Source organism: Corvus kubaryi, unplaced genomic scaffold (assembly GCF_017639235.1).
Source record: "Corvus kubaryi isolate FWS band 111438036 unplaced genomic scaffold, C.kubaryi_AGA036_p1.0 37357, whole genome shotgun sequence".
Taxonomy (NCBI): Eukaryota; Metazoa; Chordata; class Aves; order Passeriformes; family Corvidae; genus Corvus; species Corvus kubaryi.
This window is the reverse complement of record NW_024581117.1, coordinates 10,247,733-10,272,785: the sequence shown is the minus strand read 5'-3', so window position 1 is coordinate 10,272,785 and position 25,053 is coordinate 10,247,733. Positions and strand designations below refer to the sequence as shown.

The 25,053-nt window shown below is 39.4% G+C and overlaps 1 long non-coding RNA gene across 1 annotated transcript in view; it reads right to left on the bottom strand.

Annotated features, from left to right (window-relative positions):
• Positions 1-15,347, bottom strand: part of LOC121667253 — a 143,426-nt gene extending 128,079 nt beyond the window's left edge. Inside the window, exons 1-2 of the long non-coding RNA XR_006016987.1 lie at positions 15,241-15,347; positions 11,679-11,927 (exon numbers count right to left, since the gene is read on the bottom strand). This is a non-coding gene — a long non-coding RNA (uncharacterized LOC121667253). The remainder of the gene's footprint in view (positions 1-11,678; positions 11,928-15,240) is intronic.
• Positions 15,348-25,053: the final 9,706 nt, after the last annotated feature.

Sequence of the window (25,053 nt, the reverse complement as noted above, 5' to 3'; positions counted from 1 at the left end):
TCTCCTGTTTCAGTCTGCACCCATGGCCTCTGGTGCCATCACTGGGCACCACTAAAAACCTCTCATTCCTCTTTGCACCTTCCCTCCAGGTATTTATATACTCCGAGATTTGCCTGAGCTTTCTCTTCTCCAGGCTGAACGATCCCAGGTGTCCCAGCCTTTCCTCATGGGACAGATGCTGCAGTCCCTTAATAACCTTCGTGGCCCTTCATTGTGCTCTCCAGTATGTCCACAGCTCTTGTGCTGAGCAGTCCAGAACTGAACACAGCACTGTAGGTGAGGACACTGGTGCAGAGCAGAGAGGATGGAGCAACTCAGTGCTGTTACTTGTCATGTATCTCTAAGTTATACAATACCAGAACAGCTAGGGCAGAAATATGAAAGCTTCAACTTTGAAATCATGCATCTGATTCCAACAATACTGCCTAACAACAACATCCTTAAGAAAAAAAAACAGTAAAACAAGACAGATCTTGTTCCATAACATGTAGATGCCATATGTAAGAGTCTTTCATATTTACATTCTTGTGTCTAGTTAAACTAATTAATTACCCCAAGTCTCTCTTACTGGTTGAATGAAAGACTGAGAACTCAATTACTATAGTTTTGATTTTAATTTTTCTTAATGATTCTGGGCATCAAATAGACCAAGGTTTGACTCTATTGGCTCCACACACATAAAAAAGGCTTTCCTTCATATCCTTAAGTGCATTTCACACAAAGCATCATTGTGATTAGTCAAAAACTAAACATGATTTTAGAAACTTTCATGGCAATAGCAATGGTTTATTTTTTGACTATGCTCTCTTGAGCAACAGGATGCTGAATGCCATCCTTTTCATCTTCTGTGGCAAAGCTTTTCTATAATGTTCTAGTGAAAGTGTGAAAAAATGCAAAAACTTCTGGAAGAAAAGAATTAGTCTTGAGAGGAAGACTTTTTCTGTTCTCCACATCCCATTATTTTATTTATTTCACTTACTAAAAATACAACCCACAGCCACTCTTCAATAAAGCAGTAAATCAGGAGAGATGTGCAAAATTTAGCTGAGTCTAGATTTAGATAAATTACTCCAGCCTACTTCCAGATTGTCCTGGGTTGCAGTGTATTCTATTACCATCCTCAGGAGCCGTTGAAACCAGGTGGGGCAGTGTTTCCTTGCCTCCTCCCCCCAGACTATCTTTCTGTTAATTGCCCATCATTGTCCTGCCGCCTGACTCAGAGATAACTCCCTCCGGACTATTCTCCTGTTAATGAGCCTAATCAACACTTGGCCTCATGACTCGTTACCCCATTGTGAGATGCTCCGCCCAGAGGGAGGAGCCAAGCATCCCATCGTGGATATAATCTGAGGCTGAACACCAGAGACACCGGCTTCCCACTGGATTTCCAGAGGACAGGAGCTACACAGCCACCATTGGACTTCCTGAGGAAGAGCAGACTGTTTTACTACAGGATCACCGCTTCAGAGGACTGCAGCCACCATTCTACCACCCTGCCTAACAGGGTGTCAGGTTGTACCTTGACTCTGTCAGTTTGACAGTGTTTTCTTTTACCTTTTTTTTCCCCTTTTCTTTAATTTCCATTAAATTGTTATTCTGACTTAGTGCCTCCCACTGGTTTGTTTTCAAACTAGTACACAGATTGAACCACCATGACCCTCTTAGTGTAATACCAGCTCACTGTGTATCTGTTTTAGCAAAAATCTCACTAGGCATCCAACATGCAAGCAAGTTTTCCCCTTCCATTGAGTGGCTATTTAAGAAACACAAATAACAATAGAACTGCAATCCATTTCTGCCTATTTTCTGAATCATGAGTAAAGTGAAATAAATATAAAACAGAGTGACTAGGCTGCACGTAACAAAGATTACACAATGCAAGACGTATCGATGTTCCTTGGCCACTATTTCTGAAGTGCTCCAAAACAATTAATCCTAGAGAACAGGTTCCCAATCTCCCTGAAATCAAGCACTTTCTTCTACTAACACATTATCAAACCACAAAATGTGGGCTCATCAAATTAACTACTAGCGGTATTAATCTGGTAAAGAGCTTGCAAGTCTTGCTGCACTGACAGGCTTCTGTCACAATTATCAGATAAAACAAGAACTACTTATACAGGTATTACTATCAGGGTCGAGTGGGTGTTTTGTGACCAAAACTTAACTGAATCAACCCCATTTTCTCTTTCATCTTTCAGAGAGTTCTGGGTACAGCCATCACTAGCCTACTTCACAGTCCTCACTAGAAACAGTGGTATTCTACAACGTAACAAAGGACTCTTGCAATATTTGAGCTTAAGGACAAATAAACTTGTGGAAAATATTAGTTTTTTCTGCTATATAAGCTAATACAAACTTCTGTGTCTCTGTTGAGAACCATTATAGAATCATAACTCATAACACACATTTTTATATTCACAGTAAAGAGTACATTCTAGAATCTTCTTGTTTAAAAGGTACTGCAAACATGTAAGACATTGTTACATGGCTCACGAGCCTTCATATTCTACCAGTGCCTAATACTGCCTTCTATTCATCTCTACATGCAGTACAGAAAATACAAAAGAAACAAATTCCTTCCAGCCTCCAGCTTTAAAAACTAATTCACATTAAAATATGACACTGACTTGTAGTGGGATAAACCAGGTGAAGCAAACTGCTCTAGCCAGTCTTTGACAGACAGCTTCAATCAGCCTACTTATCCTCCATGTGGAAGGTGCAATCCAGGCTGCTGCCAGCTGCTTCCCTAAAAGGTTCTTCCTCATTCTGTACATCAATATTGCTACAGCAACAACTCATTCAGTAGAAGTCCACTGTGAAACATGTTGAAGACAGATAAGGATACGAGAAATGTGCTTCTTGCCTGTACTTGTACCATTCTGTTCCTTCTCACAGGTAGCACAGAGGAACTGCTGTTCTGGTCTGAAACTCAGGCAGAGGCAGCAGAGGTGACTTGGGATCAGCTTGCAACAGCTGGAGATGGCACAGATCCACCCTGCCTGGGAGCATAGCAGGTAAAGGTAAAGCCTGACCAGTAAAGGTCAGGCCACACAGGAGCCCGTATTTGCCAAAATAGGCAAGGCTTCCTCTCCTGATCAAAAGGAAGCTGTCACAATCCCATAAGGGCCCTAAAGGACATATAAGCCTTCATTTTTATTGTTTTGGGGTTTGTTTTGGTTTTTTTATTGTATTACAGAACCTTTTCGGCTGAGACCTTTCCTTTAAAGGAAAAAACCAAACAAGTCCCCACAAAAAACCCCCAACAAAAACCAAAATACCCCAGACAAACAGAAAACTGAACCAACCAAAAAAAATACACACTAAAGTAGCTCTCACCATATAAAATACATGATGTATAAACTGCAGTGCCTATAAATTATGCTCCAGCACAACAGAGATCAAAGGTTGCTGCAAGGAAGTCCAATTGAGCCTGCTTAGAGTTCATGTCAGTACTCAGAATTACTCAGAGAAAGCCTAGACACTCTCCACTGACACCCTCCCATTTTCACAATATGACTTTATATATCTTTACTCTCCCTACAGTCATCCTCTGACACGTTGTCTGCAACTGTCGTCTTAAAACACATGTAAACATGACACATATATATATAAAAAGTTGTTAGGGATGTAAGCAGCAGTGTGGGATGACATCCTATCAGGGCTCATCACTGACATCCTGGGGGACATCCATCTCCCCTCACTCCCAGCAGTGTAGGTCCTATGGCAGAGCTCATCACTGCAGAATCCCTCTGTGGTTAATGAGGAAAAACAGGCTGGTTTTGGTGATTCATTAAGGACTTGAGGATGGTAAGTTACATACCCTAAAATCACCCATTTCGTTCTTCTCAGTATACCAACTGCAAACTTTCAGGACAGACAGTATCTTCTTTGTACCATGCCAGGCACAAAAGAGCTTTTTGACATGGTGGTAGTAAATAACAATGACGAAGAGTGTCAGCTACAGTACCAAGGAAGCAGTGAGAAGCCATACTGACAACCTGGATAAAAAATACCACTAAATCAGAAGACCACTTCCTTGTGGCAATGAGTCAAAACTAACTGGGTGTTCCCAGCTGAACTTTTGTGGAGATCAAACTGTGCTGAAAGACACCATGTGAGTCAGCCAATAATTCCTCCAAATATATTTTGGAGCATCCTATCTTCTTTAATATCCTCACTAAAAATTCTATCATTTTATTTCCTCAATCATAATAATTTTTCTCTCAAAAAAAAAGAAATTATGATTCACCCTTTTCTCCCCAAGTAACTTCTGATTGTATGAATTTTTATTCTGCTTCAGAATTTTTTTCCCTTAGAGACAAAGAAACCTTAAAAACACAGCTTTACTGACTTTATAGTATTTTACTTTGCATTTTCATCTTCTCTTTTTTGATAGTTTTTTTTTTGTTTTAGCAGAAATATCTCTTCAAAGATTTTGCCCCCAACTGTACAAACTCATCAGTACCTGCAAATAAGCTGAGGCATTTAAAGAATTGAGAGTTTTTTTAAAGGAAGGCAATAATTTATCCTGATAGCAATTATCATCTTCCATTAATGAAATATTTCAGGGTTGTAATATACAGCTTTAGATGCAATAATCTGTAAAATCCTTAGATGGCATAGATTTGCTTAATGCCACTGAAATAAATGAACCTGCACAATTTTCTACCAGTAAAATCTTGGGACTTAAATTTTTTGCAGTGAGCTTGCTGGTCAACAGCAACAGTTGTTGGAATTAAAAATTCTCTGCATCAGTTCTCCATGGTATCAGAATATAATCAGCAACTCTAAAGCAGCGTAAAAAGCAGAATCTAAAATAACTGTCAGGACACTGGCTTCCTGCATTATTCATACCAATATCAAAGGATAGAGTCTAACAAAAAAAATACCTAAAGACTAGCACTGTAAAACTGTGTCTCATGTATCCTCTTTCAGCTCTTTCCCATTTTTCATGAATGGAATATCACAATCTTTTAAAATATGTTCAGGGAAATTATAACATAGCTGACTCATATTCTGAGATACACATTTACTGGCTGTACCTTGTCATAAGCCTAAAGACTGTAAATGATTGGTCTTCAAGAAAACTCCTTCTCTGACAAATTCTTAGCACTGACAAACCAGTGGATTTCTTTTTCTAGATCAATTCTGAGCTTTATTCTTTTTCCTTTTGATATTCTTGAAAATAAAAGGCAACATTGCTTTGGTGGGACTTGAGTGTTTTCTGTATTACAGAGTGATGCATTGGTACAAGATCAGATTTCCCAAGAATGTAAATCACCATTCCCCATTCCAATGGATCTTGCAGTTACAAATATCTCTGTGTTGTAAGGTAGTCATTAAGCACATGATGCATAGACAGCTTTTTTTGCTTTGCTTGGGCAGGGGTTGTGGGAAGGGATGGCGGGGGCGTGGGGTATGGGTGTGTAATTTTTCCTGCAATCTGGAATGTCAATTGGTTCTATTTTTTGTTCTATTTGATATCTATAGAGCTTTTTTGTGTTCTACCTGTGGAAATATACAGTCTAGACTTCTGCTGGTATTCTCTCTCCCTTCTTTTCCTCACTTGTCCAGTTTTCACCAGTTTCCTAAATGTACCACATCCTACAGTGTGAAACAGAAGCTCTCTCTGCTCTCTTCATTTTATGCCAGACTTATCCCCAGCAGCTTTCTGTTGTTCTTCCTATATGTTCCAAGATTTCTTATTAGCCACAGCCAGGACATTCTGCTGTTATGTCACTGCATTCCCTTCTAAGTCTTAAATTTCTCACCTGGACTGAGCACACACACAAGAGACTCACTGTGTTGAGCAAAGAGATGAGGTTTTTTCTAACTTCATGTTATTGTCCAACTGATATAAAAAAAATTTTGCCTACCTACCTGTTTTGAGGACTCTAACAAATGTATGCAATGTCACACAGGAACATCCAACAGAGATATTTGGGTCAGGCTTGCAATGCTGAAAGGGCGAGCAAACTGTTAGAAAAGAATAGAAGATTCAAGCCTTTCTTACTGCATTAGGAAGAAATCCTTTACTGTGTGGGTGGTAAAGCACTGGAGCAGGCTGCCTTGAGAGCTTGTGGATGCCTCATCCCTGGGAGTGTTCCAAGGCCAGGCTGGACAGGGCTTTGAGGAACATGGTCAAGTGGGAGGTGTCCCTGCCCATGGCGCAGGGAAGGGAGGGGGAGCATTAGATGATCTTTAAGGTCCCTTCTAACCCAAACCATTCTATGATTCTATGATGGGAGCTGCTCTACCTGCTTGCCTCCCATAACTTCCAGGTGGCCTTTCAGCCAAGGAATACTGCTTCAGCCTGTTTTGTATCTGGGTGCAGTCAGAGGGCTGAGTAATGAATCAAATCAAATCTCAAGCTGTATCTGGCACATTCCTAGCCTGTGACTGAAAGCAGCAGTGAGAACTCCTGCAGTGATACATTTTCCTATCAAAGTCTACTGTATGCTGTATTGTGTATTCCATTAGATGTTCAGTTACAAACTATTCCCCTGGACTTTTTACGAAATGGGGGGATTAAAAAAATGTAATCACAGAATGACCTGAACACACTGCACATACCACTCACTCCCCTCCTTCCTGATCTGATAAGGACCTAGAATTCTTTGAAGTTCTGATGAATTTTAAACCCACTAAAGCTTTCTGGAAAGCTCTAAGACCAACTAACACATGCCCTGGGCACCACCTAAGACGGGACATTTTGCATACTTTATTTTGCTTTCAGAAATATGACTACACATACAGAAAAACCCGGGCAGTGCCTGTCTGTCTGGAACTTGATTATTCACCAATATCAATAGGAGAACTGCAAACTTCAAGATTCCTTTAAGATTATGCAGCCTCCCCGAAGGAAACTTGGCAAAGTGTCACTAGTTTCAGGGACTAGAAGGTTTGGGATATCCCAGTGCTAAGATAAAGCCTGAAGTGTTTTCCTAGAGGCTGATAACAAAGATGCTCCCAATTCTGCATAGCTTCCCCAAGCAGACGTGACTCTGAACCACCAGATAAAGCAGCACTCCAAGGCTGTAACATCCTTCACATTAAGATGCAGTGATGAGCAGGTGGAGCAGAAGACCCAAAGCAGAATCCACGGTGTAACCCATCAAGCATTGCAGAATCTGAATCCGGTCAAACTCCCTACAAAATGGTATCTAATCCTAGATCACACAGTATCAATGAATTTTAAATGCTAATATTTTGCCAGCATGGAGCTGATGAAACAGGCATATTTTAATGAAATGGATGCTGCAATGCTCACGCAAAAGAGGACTTGCTATTCCTGTTTCTCAGAGTTTTGCGTACAAAGAATTTTAATACATATGCATAATGCCCTCCATATTCAACTTCTAGACAAAATATACTTTCAAAAATTCAGTACATGTATTTTATCCAAGTGATCTACTCCAGATAATAGAACTGAGGCCAGGAACAGTCTAATTTCCAGTTGTAAAGTGTTATTAGTATTTCTGAACTACCTCAGATAATACACTAAGCAACATTCTAAATAACAATTCAGTCGTAAAATTTTACCTTACATACATGCACAACTTGGTTTTGGATGAAAATTGGTTTGAGGGAAGCAAAGAATTTTACCTGTAGGAAGCTGGTGCATGGTACAGCTGCTAGGAGGGAGAGTGTCAGTACCACAGCACTTCTCCCTCTGCTATACAGGACAATTAGAAATAACGATACTGATTTTGAGTAAGTCCATAGTCCTGTCCCATTACACTGTCTTGCATCATTGCAGGAGAGATCTGATAAATGTCTTGCACTGTTTCACACAATATCCAAAGTGGCAGAAGACTGTTATGGAAACTGAACACGGTCAAAACATAGCTGAATTATCTATCACCTGTTTCCTTACCACATCAGTGCAGTAGCAAGGATATGAGGCAGAACCAGTTCTATCATGGTTCTTTTCCTAAGAACTCACAAGAAAAATTACCAACCACCACACACCTTGCTTTGATACTGTAAAGATGTGCATATTTGGGCTCCCTTTGACGTTGCAAAGCCTTTGAACTAAAGGTAGTGTAGCCCTTGAACACAGATGAGAAGCAGGCAGTACATGCTAAGACAGAGGGAACTGTGCTAAGAGTTTGCACTTTTTTTGTTTCTAGATTTTCAGCTACAAGTAAGTGTATTAGATAGAAAATAATGAGTTGTTATTTCTTCACTTCAAATTCAATGCTGATATTAATTTAACCCTTTTTCAGCAGTAAAGGTGGAATACATCATCTCCAGAGACCCCCTTGCAACATTAACTGCTCTGCAAGTCTAATTCACTGCTTTGTAATAAATACTGATATTTTTCCCCAGGTCAGTATATTTAACTAAAATTGTTACATTACACATTTTATACTGAAGAGACATATAAAAACCAAAAAGAAAGCAATATTTCACACCTTATGTTTCTGCAGTTCAGGCAATTTTCTCCTTAATTCATGGCAAATTATTTTCTACTCATTATCATGCCTGTTTTTCCACTACCCAGTACTGCTGTGGTTCTGATTACCTTACCACATTTCTTTGATGCTGTCTATCAAAACTAAGATTTTTAAAGATGTGTGCCCATACTGCTAAAAAAAGGACAACTTTGCTAACTTAAGCATCAGACTTAAAAACCCAAGTTGCTAAAAAAATTGATGGAGCTGCCCAAACCAAAGTATTCTAAATTAATGATGTAAGGCATTAGCAAGTAAGTCGGAGCCAGAAGAAGCAATAGGAAGACTTATCCCCTCTCTACAAGAGCCTTAGCAGTCAGGCCCCTTTGAAATTTTCTTTTCTTTTGTGTAAGATGTAGTTCTTGGGAGTTCAAATACAAGAGGTTATGTTTAGCCAGGGGAATGAAATGGCACTACCTCAAAGCCATCCACAGCCCAGGTGGGATTCTTAGACTGAAATCTCTAATGCTTACTGTGTGGATAAATACAAAATGACATGACATCCTCCAGATCAATTTTTAACGTATTTTTATGTTAAACCCTTTTTAGAAAAATGGGAGTAAAAATAATTTTCTATACCTCAAGTCAAATAAGTGCTCAAATAACCTTGCTTATTTCTGAGATCTTTAAAAGGAAGATCGTTGTATATTCCTCATTCTTACTGATGTCTACTGTCCTTGCAATTAAAAAAAGAGATCACTGAGCATCATGAATAGCAAAGTTTTCCTGTGATCTTCCTGAAAAGACTTGAGAGGAAAGCACACTTTTGCCTGTTCTGATGCACACAGTTGCTCAGGCAAAGCTCAGAACCTAAAACATCACATGAAGTAACGAACAGATATCTTAAAAACATGTCTCTTTTTTGGTTTCACAGCTGATCTTTGCAGATGACACAAATGGCCAGTCGTAGTTTGGACCATACTTAGATTTCTTATGTTTCCATGCTGAAGTGCAACACACCCTTTTTCTGCACAGGCTGAGCACAATACACGTATCACAACATGCTCCCCTGAAAACAATCTGGTATAGCTTTACATTACTTAAAATCTTTTTTTAAAATGCTATTTAAAAGACTAAATCCCTCCAAGGTGTCTCATTCAGTAGCTTATTACTACTGTTACTACTTATTAAGTTTCAGATTCAATCTCTTTTTATATCACCACATTCACACGATATAAGAAAAGAGGCTAAGAATTGAGTTTCAAAGGCTGAAACAGTCTATATTCAATTTTTTTTGGTAAGAATTCTCTAGAGTAACTGGCTGTCTTGTGAGGGCAAAGAGGAGAAAGGCAGGTGATGCAAGATTGCACATAATTCACAGGGGAAATTCAAGAATCTTAACGTCCATTTTAGTTCTCCCTGAAAATGCTGAATGATGCTGCTGATGCTCAGCACTGGGCTTCTGACACCCAAAGGGAAGTTCCAGCCAGCCACATTTTCTGCCAAAGACAGCACTGGGATATGAAACATAGTCAAAAGCAAGAAACATGATCACACTGCCTCTTCCTCTGATGGCACTCCCATCAGAACATGTGGGTAGCTATCTGGAGCTAGGTGACTTGTTCCAGGAGTTTGGTGTTAGTCTTTAACTAGTTCATGTTCACAAAATTACACTCTTTCCTTGAGCTAACCAGCACATAAATGAGTGAGATGAGAATAAGAGCTTGTGAGGGGCACTTCTGGTTTTAACAATTTTTTTCCTTCTTTTAAAAACTCCATTCACTTTCACTAAGTTCCACAGAACATTTTGCCATTCCTCAGTACTTTTTATACTGCCAAAGCACTATACATTGAACTAATTGCTTTGCAACCAGAAAGGTCAACTAAGGACTGGGCTCCCAAAAGCCAGTTCATTTTGGTTTTTTTAAAATGTAATTCATGTGATTGGAAATTTTCCTTTGTAAATTTATTCTTAATAGACCTCTTATTGCATACTCCTCATGAATTACTATTAATTGTTCCTCTAAGCTGCTCCAGACATCAGACAAGCTGTTTTCATTCTGTTCTGAGTCTAATAGACTAGGGAAAGCTGTGATTTACAGTGTTCAGCTACACTGAAACCATTAGTCTGAAGAAGTTATCCATCTGCACTATTTCTGCTAATATTTGTTTGTGCTGCAAAAGTAACAGATGAATTCTATCCTCAGTGTGAGCCTCTCTGCTGTTACCTACTGTCCCTCTCAACTCTGTACACTACTGTCCTCAAACTTTCTTTTCAGAGCTTCTTTCATTTTTTACCTCATTAAACTTGCTGAATATGGCAGCACCAGTATGAAAAAAACTAATAGGAGCTCCCATACAAGCTACTAACAACTGCAGTAAAGGAAAAAAGTCCAGATACACACCAATATTCTGGTGTTAGCTTCTGTACAAACATAAGCAAGGGAAGCATAAATTCCACAGGAATTGAAGAATTAAATTATCCCCAGGCTACATGACAGTGAAGGCTATTCTGTGTCAAAAGAAGACTGCCATGAAAACATGAACTGCAAGAAAAGTTCTCATCACATTTTCTGTTGTAAGGAAAGTCTTCAGGAAAGGTGGGAGCCAGTGAAAGCTGAATGCTGATGTAAAGAGGTTTATTGATTAAGTGAAGTGTGAAGATTCATTAATACCATCCTCGTACAATATTTGTGTTTTAAAACAAATGGCTCAATGACAGTTTCCCTTAGAGACACAGAACTGCATGCATTAAAACTACATGATATAGGGAATTGATTTTGCCAAGCTTTTCCATGATTTTTGGCCATTTTGTCAGCCATATCCTTCTGGTATCTACATCTTCAAATGTTCATGAAAATAACTTGCCACATGAACTCTCCCCCTTTGCATGTAGGGTGTATGGGCATGGGGGTTTTATATGAAAGGGAAGAAAATCCCTCATAGCAGCAACATGTTTTTGGTTTTAATCTAGGTGTAATACCCCTGTTTTTCCATGCTGCTTCCTCATAAGACACTTAAAAACATATCAGAAACTTTTAAAGTTATTTCAGTCATGAATATCTTCCACAGTACAGTCATGCTTACGAATTTTATAGAACTGCTGTGATCTGACTGCAGAATTCATTTTTGATTAATCAGACCCAAGGTTTTAATAATGAAACAGCAGGTGGGGTAACTACAAAATTAAAACTTATCAGCCTCACAGTAATACAGTCATAAATATAAGAGTTGAAAACAGCTCATTTGCATTTTTGAAAAACATTCTCAACAACTTACTCTGCATTTCTGTTCCCAGAAGAGGGCGATGTTTCTGCCAGCTGGGAGGTACTGCGGGCTCCTGCTGCCTTTCATGGCTTTCAAGGGAAGGCTCATCCTATCTCACACGGCTGAGGGTTATCTTTCCCTTGGGAAGCGGCCACTGCCTTTCTAGAAGCAATTTCTGCAACTGTGGGAGCTTGTTCAGAGACCGCACACTTGCTTTGATCAGCTGCTAAGCATTGGGTATTTCCCATTTGAGGAGAGTATCTGTAAAAAAATGGTAGAAGAGGGTTGTCATAACGTTGCCATTTGAATGATAACCTTTTGCTCCCATGAACACCTCGGAGCCACTTCTGCCCTTTCAATTAGCAGCAGTTCAACATTTGGGATATACAGAGTTGTCTTTTTTTTTTTTTTTTTAAAGCAATCTCTTCCATGTATTTTCAGGATTTTGTAAAAAATAAAAATTAAGTCTTTTAAGTCTTCAAATCCATCCTCACTGTAATTTATACTGCTCAGGCTTAAACGGCCACCAGATTGACATTGTGTAACAGTAGCTGACAGCAATTAAACTGGGGGCTAAAAAGCTGTGCTAATGACAACAGAATCAGTCTAGGTATTGCATCAAAGTTTAAGATGTTTTCAGAACAGTGACTTTTTTTTTCCTAGCTGAAGGAAAACTTCTGCTTCAAACAGTCATTGCAGAAACATTTCCAGGTCTAAACTGCTGCATCACAAATGAAGGCACTATGATTTATTCCTAGAATTTGTTCTCTTCTACCTTTTTCTCATTATACATAATGCCAACCCAGAGAAAAACGCAAGCAGAGTCCAGAAAGGACTCTGTTGAATACTTTTCCTTTTATAGAAGAATACCTACTACATATATACATACACACATAGATATAAATACCCTCCTCTGAGATTTCCTCCTGAACTAACCAACTTTTAATGGAAATTATTATTCAAAACCAAAATAACCTATTCTATGGACAGACTATTAGTTGATCCATAGCAGGGCTGAATTTCACATATATCAACTCTCTGCTTTCACCCTCAGGGTTTCAGGAAAATAAACAAAAGCTTTTGACAGCAAATTGTTTACAACACTGCCTTATATAAAAGTTAAACAACTAGAACATTGGACAGATAAGATTCTTTAAAAAAACAGAAGAAACAATTTATTTGCTGAAGAAAGCTAAGTACTAGGAGGAAAATGTACTGAAGCAGAGACAATAAAAGGATAATGGAAAAGTTAGGCAGGGTGAAGTAACACCCCGAAGTCATGAGATTAGAGATAGAAAAGACTTGGCAATGCTCTTTGTAAGTATTCAGAATTGGGACTGAAGTCAGCATGGATCAGCTGATTCCATATAACACAGCAGCACAGAAAAAGATCTGTTCCTTACAATATCTTGAGTACTCCTTCCATAATCCAATTAAAAAAAAAAAAAAAACCACCAAAATGAAAATAAAACGAAAACAAACTGAAGCAAAAGAGAAAGCAGAATGAGCTTCAAAGTAAAGGACCACAAGCAATAGAACCAACCCATGCACTTTCAGGAATCAAAAGTTAATGATTCAATGTGTTTACGTGGCTTGCTCTAATCCCATAAAGCTGATGATGAATGATCGACAGTTTGTCAAGGGCCTAGACAGCCCCTGTTCTGAGCAATGGAAAAGCACGGGAGCAGTCACCATGCCAGGATATTCCTTTTATGGTATGAGAAGGTTTATGTAATTGGTGGACTCTGAGCTTCTAAGAACTTTCTCTTAGAAGGGAAGAGTTAGAATTCTTTGCAAATTCACCCTAAAATATTCTTCAGAGTTAGAGGGATTATATATATGATTGACCAGACCAGCAAAAAACCCAGGCTCTCTCTTTTTTCAGGAGACAGAGCCACTGCATTGACCCTAAGACCCTGCTGTAAGTACTCATTAACTCAGCATGGAGCTCATGTGTCCCATCAGCATCCTGGCTTGTCTGCCCTCCACCATTTCATCACCATGACTACTAATTTACTGAGATTAAACAGATTACTCCAACCTGCATCATACCAGTGCTCTGACCAACTGCAATTGCCCTGCCAAATCTGATCCAGCTGTAGACAAGCCAGAATCACAGATATAATAGAAAACACGTGTAAATTCTGTTAAAAAGGGAGGAGAAAAACAATCAGGAAAGGCAGGGATAGTTAAGAAAGTTTTGTCTACTTTTCTTCAATCACAACACTTCTATATAGGATAACTGATCCAAGAACCTCTCTAAAGGGGTCTGTAGGTAGTTAACACCTGTAATTAACACAGGTGTAGGTAGTTAACACCCGTAATACTGGTAGGTGCCATGGATGGGCACAGCTTAGGCTTCATTGAAGAGCAGTTCATTGTGTATATATTACACAGGTGTTTACACAGCTGTTTCATATACTGGGATCATGAGAGTGGCTATAAACTAATGTAAGGTAAAACAAGACAGCAAAACCAGACAGCAAAATCTTCAGGTGGGACTGAGGCTTGTGAAGGAGCAGCTTGTGGTTTGTCACGAGTGCAGCCATGCAAAAGAATCTGCCAACAGAGGTGGAAAACAGAAATGCACCCAATTTTCCCATTTCATGCATTTTTGAGGAACTGAGAAGTTACATCTGAAGGATGTAAAAGGTCCTGCATAAAGAGGACCAAATGAATCCAAATCTCTGTCTAAGTAAGAAAGTTCATTTCATTTTGAAGAATTCTGTTTAGTTCTAATGAGTTCTGGATGTAGAGATGGGAGAAGTGACTGCCAGATAGAATTTATTTCACACTGTCTGAACTCTTTTTCCCCAGAGAGCCACATGATTCTTACTACAAAGGGAAAGAATATTAAGAAATGGAAGGAGTTTCATCTGTCCATTGTATCATCCTCATTCAGTGTAACTATTCTCTTTTACTTTGAACCAGGAAGAGAATTATGAAGGAGTTTTTGTTAAAAAAATTTTTAAAAAGAAAAAAAAGAAATATGTATATTCATTCATAGCATAACCAAGATAGATGGTGTTTGAAGGTAAAAACCAACCAATGCCTGACTAGGAATGCCCATGTAATCCATCATTCAGCCTTTATCATTTCACCCACATTCTTTCAATATTGTCTTCAGAGACTGCGAATAACCCAACATTATTGATTAAAAGGATAAGGTAACTCCGAGATGAGAAAACAGTATGTAAACACCAACTCATTTCACACAGATTATACACATGGCAGTAGCTGCCAATAGATTTAGGCTATGCAAGAGTCACAGAGAACAAATCTAAAGCCCCCGTTGGATTTGAATTGCTGATGAATGCCTGAGAAGCTCTCCTTTGGTAGAAAAAAGTCAGTCTGCTTAAATGTTTCCTATCCTTTCTAAAGTAACAATCAACCTAATTTGGGAAGCATCTGACCAGACCTATCATGGAGGGGTTTTCAGCCACTGGGAGCTGGCAGAAGGGGGTTTTACCCCTCGTGTACCAACACAAAGAAGCCCGGAGGTCAACGCTGAAACCCCTCTGGAAGGCGGCACTCAGTGCCCAACACACAATGAAAATGGGGCGGAGCTCCTCACCCTGAAGGGGCTGTATCTTCCTGTCACTGTTCAGCAGGCACACAGGCAAAGAAGTAAAGAGAGGAGACTGTCTGTGCGCCTTCCACACAGGTTTGTTCCAATGAAACGACAAGGACGAAGAGGCCAATTGGTGGGAGGGTCCAGGGATCTTATACTGGGTACAGAATAGGTGAGGAAAGGGATCTCAGCCAATGGGATAGAGACAAACAGGTGGGATTGACAGGAAGGGAACCAATGGGAATAACACATAGGAGGGACTCAGGGAAGGATCCAATGGGGTGTCAAGGAACACGGAACTTTCTAGAACTAATACATATTCAAGAAGGAAAATTAATATCCATAACTTCATACCTAAAACAAGAAGACGAAATATTAACCAAACAGGGGAAAACATGCAAAAGGCAAAATAAGGGAATCATGGGTTCTCACCATGACTGAAAGTTACATGCTATACTTGGGTTGCTGACCACCAGAGCTGGCTGTCTGAGTTGTCCTCAGGACAAAGAGTAGGTGCAGCCACCTGCACCGCTACACTGTCAGAGGGTACAGAAAGATACAGAGCAGCAGTGCCACAGGAGATTCTGATTTACAGGAAAGCATGAAGAGGTGCCAGAGGAGACTGTACAAAATTGCAGGCAGCACTGGAAAATTTTTGCCTGTTCACAGGAAGAGAGCACTCTGGCGTTGAATGACAGAAGTATTTTTTTCAAAATAACATGGAGAATCTATTATAGATCTGGAAATTAAATTCAGACCTCCTCAGGCCCAGCCCTGAATCTAAAGCTCTGTTGCTTCACATGTTTGGTATCTTTCAGGACTGAACATTTCCAATGCCTCCAGTTTCCATGTTAAAACAGAGATGTAGCTTAGAATAAAATTTTGAGTACCTCACATTCTATCAAAGGCCATTGTCAACATAGTTCCTTTATATCCAGATGGATACATCCCCGTGAAATATACAGAACATTTATGTCATATTTATGTCACTACCCTTCTCAAGACAAACTGTGTCTTTCTGGCTTCTCCAGAACATAAAAGGTATTTGTCAAAATCACTTAAAACACACCACACACACCATGTTTGGTAACTACTGGCAGGTTTACACATCCAAGTGCTACCCTGGCAGTTCTAGCTGGGCCACAGGCCCAGAGAAAACACCTACAGCATTCAAAGATACTGCACTAGACACCCTGAGAACCATGTTCCATTTGTTCAAGGAGGGGAAAGATAGAGGGAATTATATTTACATCCCCATAAATAACAATTGCACTAAGTGTTCTGAGTACAACATGAATGGAAAGATCAAAAAAGAGAATTAACTCAAAACTAACAGCATTTCACTATTGAGCATTGCCAAGGGAACACCACAGCCTTGCAGGCAGGTTCACAGTTCACCCTTTGACTCAGGTGGATTTGGCACCACAGCTTGCAGCAAAGTACATAAGAAAAAATGCACCCGTGACCCTCAAGACCAGTGTCATTTTATAAGCAGAAAGGTGTCTGTGGATATCACATTACAGATGCTGTAAGAAGTCTTTTATATCCTGCAGCTGAATAGTCAAGCCTAATCACACATTTGACCTTTACAAATATACAAACAGGATGGCAGGAGAGATTATTTTAATCAGATCTGAATGCATATGAGAGGCCAACATACAAATTATATGGATTATGCAATTATAGTTCTATCTAACATTTCAGCAGAAACCAACAGATTCATGTTGCAATTGCCATGAAGCACCGTAGCACTCAGATTATAATTTAAAATACATTTTATGAAACACACAGACTTCCATTGGCTAAAAAACTGCCATCTCAGATTGGCTTTTATAGATAGGACAGCACATGTCCTACTGCTGTGTGTCAAAGAGAACTTCACAGGCCCACTGATCTTCGCTGCACAGAGAGGGTACATTTGCAATTATTTTTGTTGCAAGATTTTTCCCCATCTCTGGGCAGGGTGGGGAGCAGGAGCTCCAAAAAATGGTATAGAAAAAAAATACACATTCTCAATCCAGTGGAGTAACACAGAAAAAACATAGAAAAAGTGCTTGTTGAGCTAGCTCTACCATCACAAACCGTGATCTCAGCCCTCATGAAAGCCTCCATATTCATGTTAGGAAGCAGAATAGGTGACTACTGGATATGCTCAAGGGTGACCTTGGTGCATGAAGGACAACGTTGAAGAAAAGAAACTAAATGAAAAGCAAGATGGCAATCCCTGCCCAGAAACAACCAATGAAATAAATAATTGAACCAGATGATGATTCTGTTGATTCCATGGCCTCCAAGAGCATTATAACAAACCATTAACCGTGGAAGGTAGTTCCCACAGGGATGGAGAGTCACTGGGCAGTAACAAATCAGAGAAAACAGAGGACAGGATTAGATTTTAGTCTTCAGGCTGATCTCTTGGCTGTGCTGGAAAAGGCTGAAACCCCTGGTGGGTGAAAGCTGGAAAGGCAGCCCATTTATGGGCTGGCAGGTCAGGTAAGAGAAGTAAATGTATAGCTACATTGAGTTAAATGCACATTGAGTTAAACTACATTGAGGCTTTTACTTTCTTACTTTAATCAGGGCCCTACACGCCTACCTAAAATCCTCCACCATGTTCCTGGAGATACACCTTCCACATTTTTTTCTGTGCTTACCCTAACATGCAATATTCCTGTGGGATCACTAAAAGTAGCATAAACCACATATTACCTGTTGTTCCAGACCACAAATGCTGATTTTACTGCTTTGCTTCTGCTTTTGATCAAGCTAAACCTGAGTTCACTTTTGACCCCTGCCTCATTTCCAGTCCATTTTAATGATTCAATAGCACAAAGCCCAGTAATTTTTCTTTATTTTTTAGGCACACAGAAATTAAATTACTTTCTGTAGCAACACTGTGTAAGTGCTGCTAATATTCTGGGAGACACAAACTGGCAATTAAATAGATTTTTATAAAACCGCCATTTTGTTAGATGAAAAGGTGGCTAAAAGAATAAGGAGAACATAATTTCAAATGCAGGTTAAGGGAAATGTAACTGAAACACCTTTTTTCTTTTTTATTTGTTTCTTTTTCTTTTAGACTTTCTATATTGAAATACTGACTTATTGTACTAGTGGAAGAGGAAGTGTATTAGCTGTAGATACCACACGCATTGGATCTGAAATGAAATAAAAGGGGTTTAAAAGGATAAAAAGGAAACATACATTACTCGGGGAAAAAGCCACTGATGGATAACTGTTATTGAACCAGAAAGAAATAATGAGGCCATGGCTAGCAAGTGAAAAAGATGGGTTTAAGAATGATAATTTAAAAGACAGTGACACATTGCATCCGGATCCTTCTCTTCTTTCTCTGAGAATGCAAAAGACATAATAAACAAGAAAGGAGGAATTCAAGTATGTGATTCTAAGAAGAAACATGAAGTAAATTGCAGTGTGAGACCTGGTCTAACCAGGAAACTGACAGAACTGCTTAACTTCCAGGATAAAATATATAGAAGGGATAGATTCCTACAGACAGAAAAGGGTGCAGAGATACATTGCAGAAGGAGGAGCAGTACATGTCAGAAGAAAGGAAAGATATATGCATGCTAACTGCAGGAGCACTGCCAATTTGTACTGAATTGAAAGATACATGGTTGGAATATTAGAGGAAATTGCAGTAGAGCTCCAGGGCAAGATAAGAAGCCAGACGTGGCAATGTTTAGTAGGGGAAATGAAAGAAAAGTTAGAACAGTGTTCAAGAAGGGTTTGTATGATGTGTATCCCAGAGAGGATAAAGATTGCAGAATGATATTGAAAGAAAACGTTTTTCCTGTGATGCTGAGAACATGTTCATAGCCACTTCCTGCTTGACATTAAAAAATGAACAGAAATCACATGCTTAGCAGGTAGCTGACCAAAATGTGATGAAAGCCAACAGAGTTTGAAGACATAGTTACAAGATGGCACTGCAAATTTATTTCATTCCCTTAAAGCAAATATTTCAGGCATATAGAAAATTGAGAGATCTGTCTGAATCAAATCCCTTTTAGAAGAAAATGCTCAGAATACATTTACATTTCAATTGAATCAGCACTCAGGAGCAAAACAAAGTAGAGAAACCCCAGGGCAATGTTAGGAAGGGAAAAAAGAGTTGCAGGGACTTTCTAGCTCTGAAAAAAAAAAAAAAGAAAAAAAAAAATCCACATTCTGTGTGTTCTGTCAGTCTTTATTGGGAAATGGGACCTCAGATACTGGAAACACCAGTGGCAAAGACAGAGGAGACCACAGAACAATAATGCTATTGTGTAGGGTCAGGGGAGCACAGTGGTGGTGATAGTGGTTGTCTTTTCAAGTATGAAACACATTCTTTCTCAAAAAGATCCAATCTGACTCTGAACTCACTCTGATACCAGAAAGGTTTGTATCCGTCAGTCTAGGCCATACTACCCCTGTTAGCAGGGCCCAATTAATATTTTTCCACTTCTAGATTGATCTATAACCTGACAAGTTATTTGAGGATGCCACAGTTTTATTTGAGAAGTCGGACTAACACTTCATTACTGGGTGGTTTGTCAGACCTTTTGTTTGGTATTTTTCCCCTCCCTTCAACACATTCAGCCAAAATAGGACAGACAAAATAGACAGGGCAAGCACCAGAGAACAAAGCTTCTCCATTTCTTTTGATCTACTCCACATATGAATTTCCCAATTCATATGTGGTAACAAGATTTAGAATATCTGATATTTAGTTACTGACCAAAACATACACCAGTCCATTAACACTGTCCTTTTGTGGTCATATAGTGCAGTTTTAAGTCTGGACTTTGCTATTGAGGAGCAACAATGTCAAATATTTTAATTTAATAAAAATAGCATATATTTACTTTCTTGTCAAATCAAGAATGGTTTCCCCTTCACATGTTAGAAAAAAATTTGACTTAATTTTTTCTTGCCTATCTTTCTGCAAAGCTGCTTAAAAAGCTGTCATCTGTGATCAGCAGTGATGCTAGCTATATTCTTATGCCACAGTTTAAAAAGAAAAGCAAGTCCTCAGCCTGGAGCAGTCCACCTACCAAGTTGCCTTGGAATCAGGAATCTTAAAAAGCCTGAAAGTTTCACCTTTCAAGGAGCAATGAGAACAAGTGCCAGAACCCCCTAGTTTGTCATGTTCTCTGTTGCTTGTCAACCTGCCAGGCAGCTTGCCAAAGGCTGAGGCAGGAGAGCCAGCTAGAAACCCAGCAGGGATCTGTCAGAGCCCTACCTCAGCTTTGCTGAGATGAAAATGTCTGTGCAAGCCATTCTGATTTCAGCATGCCAGCAAGTTCTAATGCACAGGTATTGGTTACTTTGAAAGAATGGACTATATCTGAAGTTATAATTTCCGATATTCCTATGAAGAAAGTATTTCCAAGAATTTTCCTGGTCAGCCTTACTCAGTCGAAGTCACAGACAAATCTTCTTCCCCAGGTTACCTTCAGATATGGAAACCTGCACTGCATTGTGTGAACAGATGCATCTCCTGTGTAAGCCAAACATCCTTTTCCTCCATCGTATTTTCCATAGAAGAGGCTCTGAAGTCAACCCAAGTAACTCTGAAATTACTAATGCTGCAGGATTTGGTTCTGTAAGAGGGCTGGCCACTCATGAACAATCAACTAAGCTCATGAGCTACACCACTAATCACTCAAAGTTGGTCTGAGCCAGGGAATGCAACCTCACCCTCATGATGAAAGGCAGCTCAGAGGAGATGGGAGAACCAGGGAGCTCAGGGAGTATTGTAAAGAATGACCATCAGTTATCAAAGCAACCTGGAATTATCTTGGTGCAAGGAGGGCTTGGTGTAATCTTTGGTTTTAGGTGCACTGCTGCACCAGTGGGCCACTAGTTGTGCACCAGCCTTTCCTGAGATAAGCACTTGCTCTTTTCACAACTAGAAAGAAGAAACTTAATGAAATTAAGTGAGACCACCATAGAGCAAGAAGTTTTTTAGTTGATTTCTATTTCTTTCAAATAGCACAAAGCTATTGGGGAAAAAAGGATGTGAAGTTAAAACACACTTTATTTTGCCAAGAGGCAGTAATGATGCAAAATGTTATTCTATACTTCTGAGCAGGCACTAAGCATATTAAATTTCTCAGATATTTGACCAAATTTACAGTTTCAGTACTCCTGAACAGAGCCTCTGTTTTTCCATTACACTAACTAGCATATACTCAACATGCCAGAATCAGCATTCACCAAAAAAAGACTTAAAAAAAAAAAAAAAATTGAAAAACATGAATTTTTAAGAAGATGAAAACCTATACAGAGATAAATGTTCTTAACAATTCCAAAGATATGTGACAGCATGAAGTGGAGCGGGTTGATGAAGAAACATTGTAATTATAAAACCCTGTAATCTGGAACAGGATTCCTGTGATGGTGTAATTCTGCTAGTTTTAACATTACATTATGTAGCTATGGTATCTGATTAGGCAATTTACATGGAGTGATTTGACAGGAATTTTAAAACATCCTTACTGCTTTATATATCTATTAGAAAGGAACATTTCTATTTTACTGTCTATGCAATGAGGCAAGGAATCTTATATCTTTCAGAATATGAATCCAGCAGACTAGAATTTAATTACAAAGTACTTGCTACAGAGTAGAGACTCAGGTGAGATTTTTCTTCAAAGTCCTCCAAATAAATGATTTTTAAATTGGAGGGATTCACTCTTTTAAATGCCTAGATTTTACTAAATCAGTCCTCAGACTGCTCAAGATTTTCTGTTTGTTTAAAGCTCTGGTCTCCAATTTCCATTTACTTTGGCCTTCCTTTATGTACTAGTTTGAAAACAAACCAGTGGGAGGCACTAAGTCAGAATAACAATTTAATGGAAATTAAAGAAAAGGGGAAAAAAAGGTAAAGGAAAACACTGTCAAACTGACAGAGTCAAGATACAACCTGAGTCCCTGTTAGGCAGGGTGGTGGTAGCAGTCTGGTAGAATGGTGGCTGCAGTCCTCCTGAAGCAGTGGTCCTGTAGAAAAGGTCTGCTCTTCCTCAGAAAGTCCAGTGGTGGCTGTGTAGCTCCTGTCCTCTGGAAATCCAGTGGGAAGCCGGTGTCTCTGGTGTTCAGCCTCAGATTATATCCACGATGGGATGCTTGGTTCCTCCCTCTGGGCGGAGCATCTCACAATGGGGTAACGAGTCATGAGGCCAAGTGTTGATTAGGCTCATTAACAGGAGAATAGTCCGGAGGGAGTTATCTCTGAGTCAGGCGGCAGGACAATGATGGGCAATTAACAGAAAGATAGTCTGGGGGGAGGAGGCAAGGAAACACTGCCCCACCTGGTTTCAACGGCTCCTGAGGATGGTAATAGAATACACTGCAACCCAGGACACTTTAACACCACTATAATAACCTATTTTGTTTTTCCATTGCTGATTCTCCTTCACAATCTGCCAGAGTCCTATTTTTCATTAGAGGCTCCTTCTCCAACACTCCATAGCTGTGCTCCTTATTTGTTTTATCTTTTTGCTTTTCTCTAACCAATCTTACACATGTACAATATTCACAACTACTTCTAAACCTGCATCTCACAGTTCTATTATCTATTTCTGACTTTCTTCTTCAAACTAATGTTTATCCTTCCTATACAGATATCTCCTCTAAGGGAGCACAGGTACTTTCAAAGGGTTGATGTCATCTGCTTGTGTACAGGTCTGCCTCATGCACTGTTTATATATTGAGTGGGAAATTCAAGCAGAGCAGTTAGGATAGGAAGAATTATCTTGTCATTTCCCTATCAGCTGTTGCCCAACACCTTAGACTAGATTCCTAGATTTAAAATGAACCCTATCCAAAAGTACATTTACGCTAGCAAATTAAACAGTGCCAGGAAAGAGGCCATCAGTGTTAAGAAGCATTGAAACTTGCTTTGACTGTTATATTTTTAAGTCTCAAATGGTTTTTTCATGTAGCAAATCACACCCCACTAAACAATTCCCTGGAGACAGCAGATAACAAGGATCATTCCCAGAAAAAAACATGTCAGCTTGAATTTTGCCCACCTGTTCCTTATGCTGGAGGGTGAAACAGTTTCATAATGCAGACGTTTTTTTCCATGCCAGCTGCCCTCACTGTCTGAAAATGGTCCAAAGCACATCTAATTTAACTGTAGAGATGTAACCAGTAAGGCCACTAGTATGCACTATCAATCCTGACATTTTAAATGACTGTGGAGTTTACTCAGGGGCAGGACAGAGAGAAATACAAGAGTAATTTAGAACAAAATAGCTAAGTGGGTCTTTAATTATTGAATCCTCAGGCAATGTCATTTGGGATCAATCAATGAGGGAGTTTGCACTGAACATCACATTAAGATCTCCAAGAGCTTTATCTCCAATGTTAATTTCCTTTATACAGTTTAACCATTAAAAGTTTATTTTTAAATGTTTACATGTGGAACCAGGAGATAGCCACAAAAAGAGCAAACATGACTGATGCATGTGAAACTTTCTACCTGAACTTTGCATGGGAATTTAGCATTCATGAGACAGCTGCCGTACATCTTTATTGCTGCTGGCATACTGATAGCACAGTGCTATTTCACACTGACAATGCAGCACTTCAGCAATCCAGTATTCAGAGAGGTTGCATGGATTCAGGTCAGGACTGTAAATCCTATCTCCCAGGAGTTCCATGCTGAGCAGCTGACATTTCAGCAACTTCCCCCTTCACCAACAGAGAGTTTAAATAATAAGCCCAGCAAACAAACCTTGCAGAACAACTACTATGTCCTTCCCTTATTTCATAAGAACTCGATGAAATACAGAGATCTGATGAACACACACAGCCTTCCAGGCAAACTAAAAGTGCATACACCAAGAGTTTGACACTCTTGTTCCAAACCAGTAATATGTAGGCATGGAAAGACCTCAGAGGAAAAATACATTCCATGGTGTTTCTGCACAGCAGTTCCACAAGTCTCCAACACTAGACCTAGAAGGGTCAAACCCAGTTATTTACAACCCACTTTGCAATGCTTCAGAAAACTCAGGTTTCCTACAGCATCTAGGTTTCAAGTTTTTTGAAGCATTTAAGGCTTCCAAAACATTTTTCCAGTATTTAATTATATTAATAACTGGATTTCCAGCTGTGAAAAGTGATCCATACCCCATGATCTGGCACTATGCAAGACCTGAACTAGGCAGTGAGGAACCCTGGACTCCTTACAGGGTCCTTACAATGATCCTTCTGCTGAATCACATTCAGTCACTGTAGTATCACTATTTTAAATTTTGTTGGTAAATAGAGGTAATTTTTTTCTTTTCCCGAATTTGACATCTCAAAAGGTATGGTCCCAGCTGAACAAGAATCACATGCCTGCATTTTATCTTAGCACAGTTTATATACCACACTATTGAAAAGCAAACCTTATGACAAGGAAGAGGAATGTCTTCACTCCTCTCTCATCACAGTTAAAACAGTTTCATCTTTTTCCCTTAGAGAGGTTCTCATATCATTCTTATTTCTATAACATTAAATTGTTCTCAAGTAATAAAAGAGATGAAGCTACTGTCTGTTTGCACATTCATTTAGCCTCACCTTTCCCCAAAATGAAAATCCTGACTTCCGACTGCAGAAGAAGAAAAAAAGAAAAAAATAAGTCACAGTTGCTTTTCCCTTAAACATCTTTGACCAATGTCCAAAACCCACTAACAGATAGTTCCACCTCTAGCTGCATCCAAAACCCACTTTCTTATTAATTCAAAAGGCATATGTTGAGAGATTGCTTCAGGAAAGACTACGGAGAGGAGGGTCACCCTCTCTGCTCAGATCCTTCCG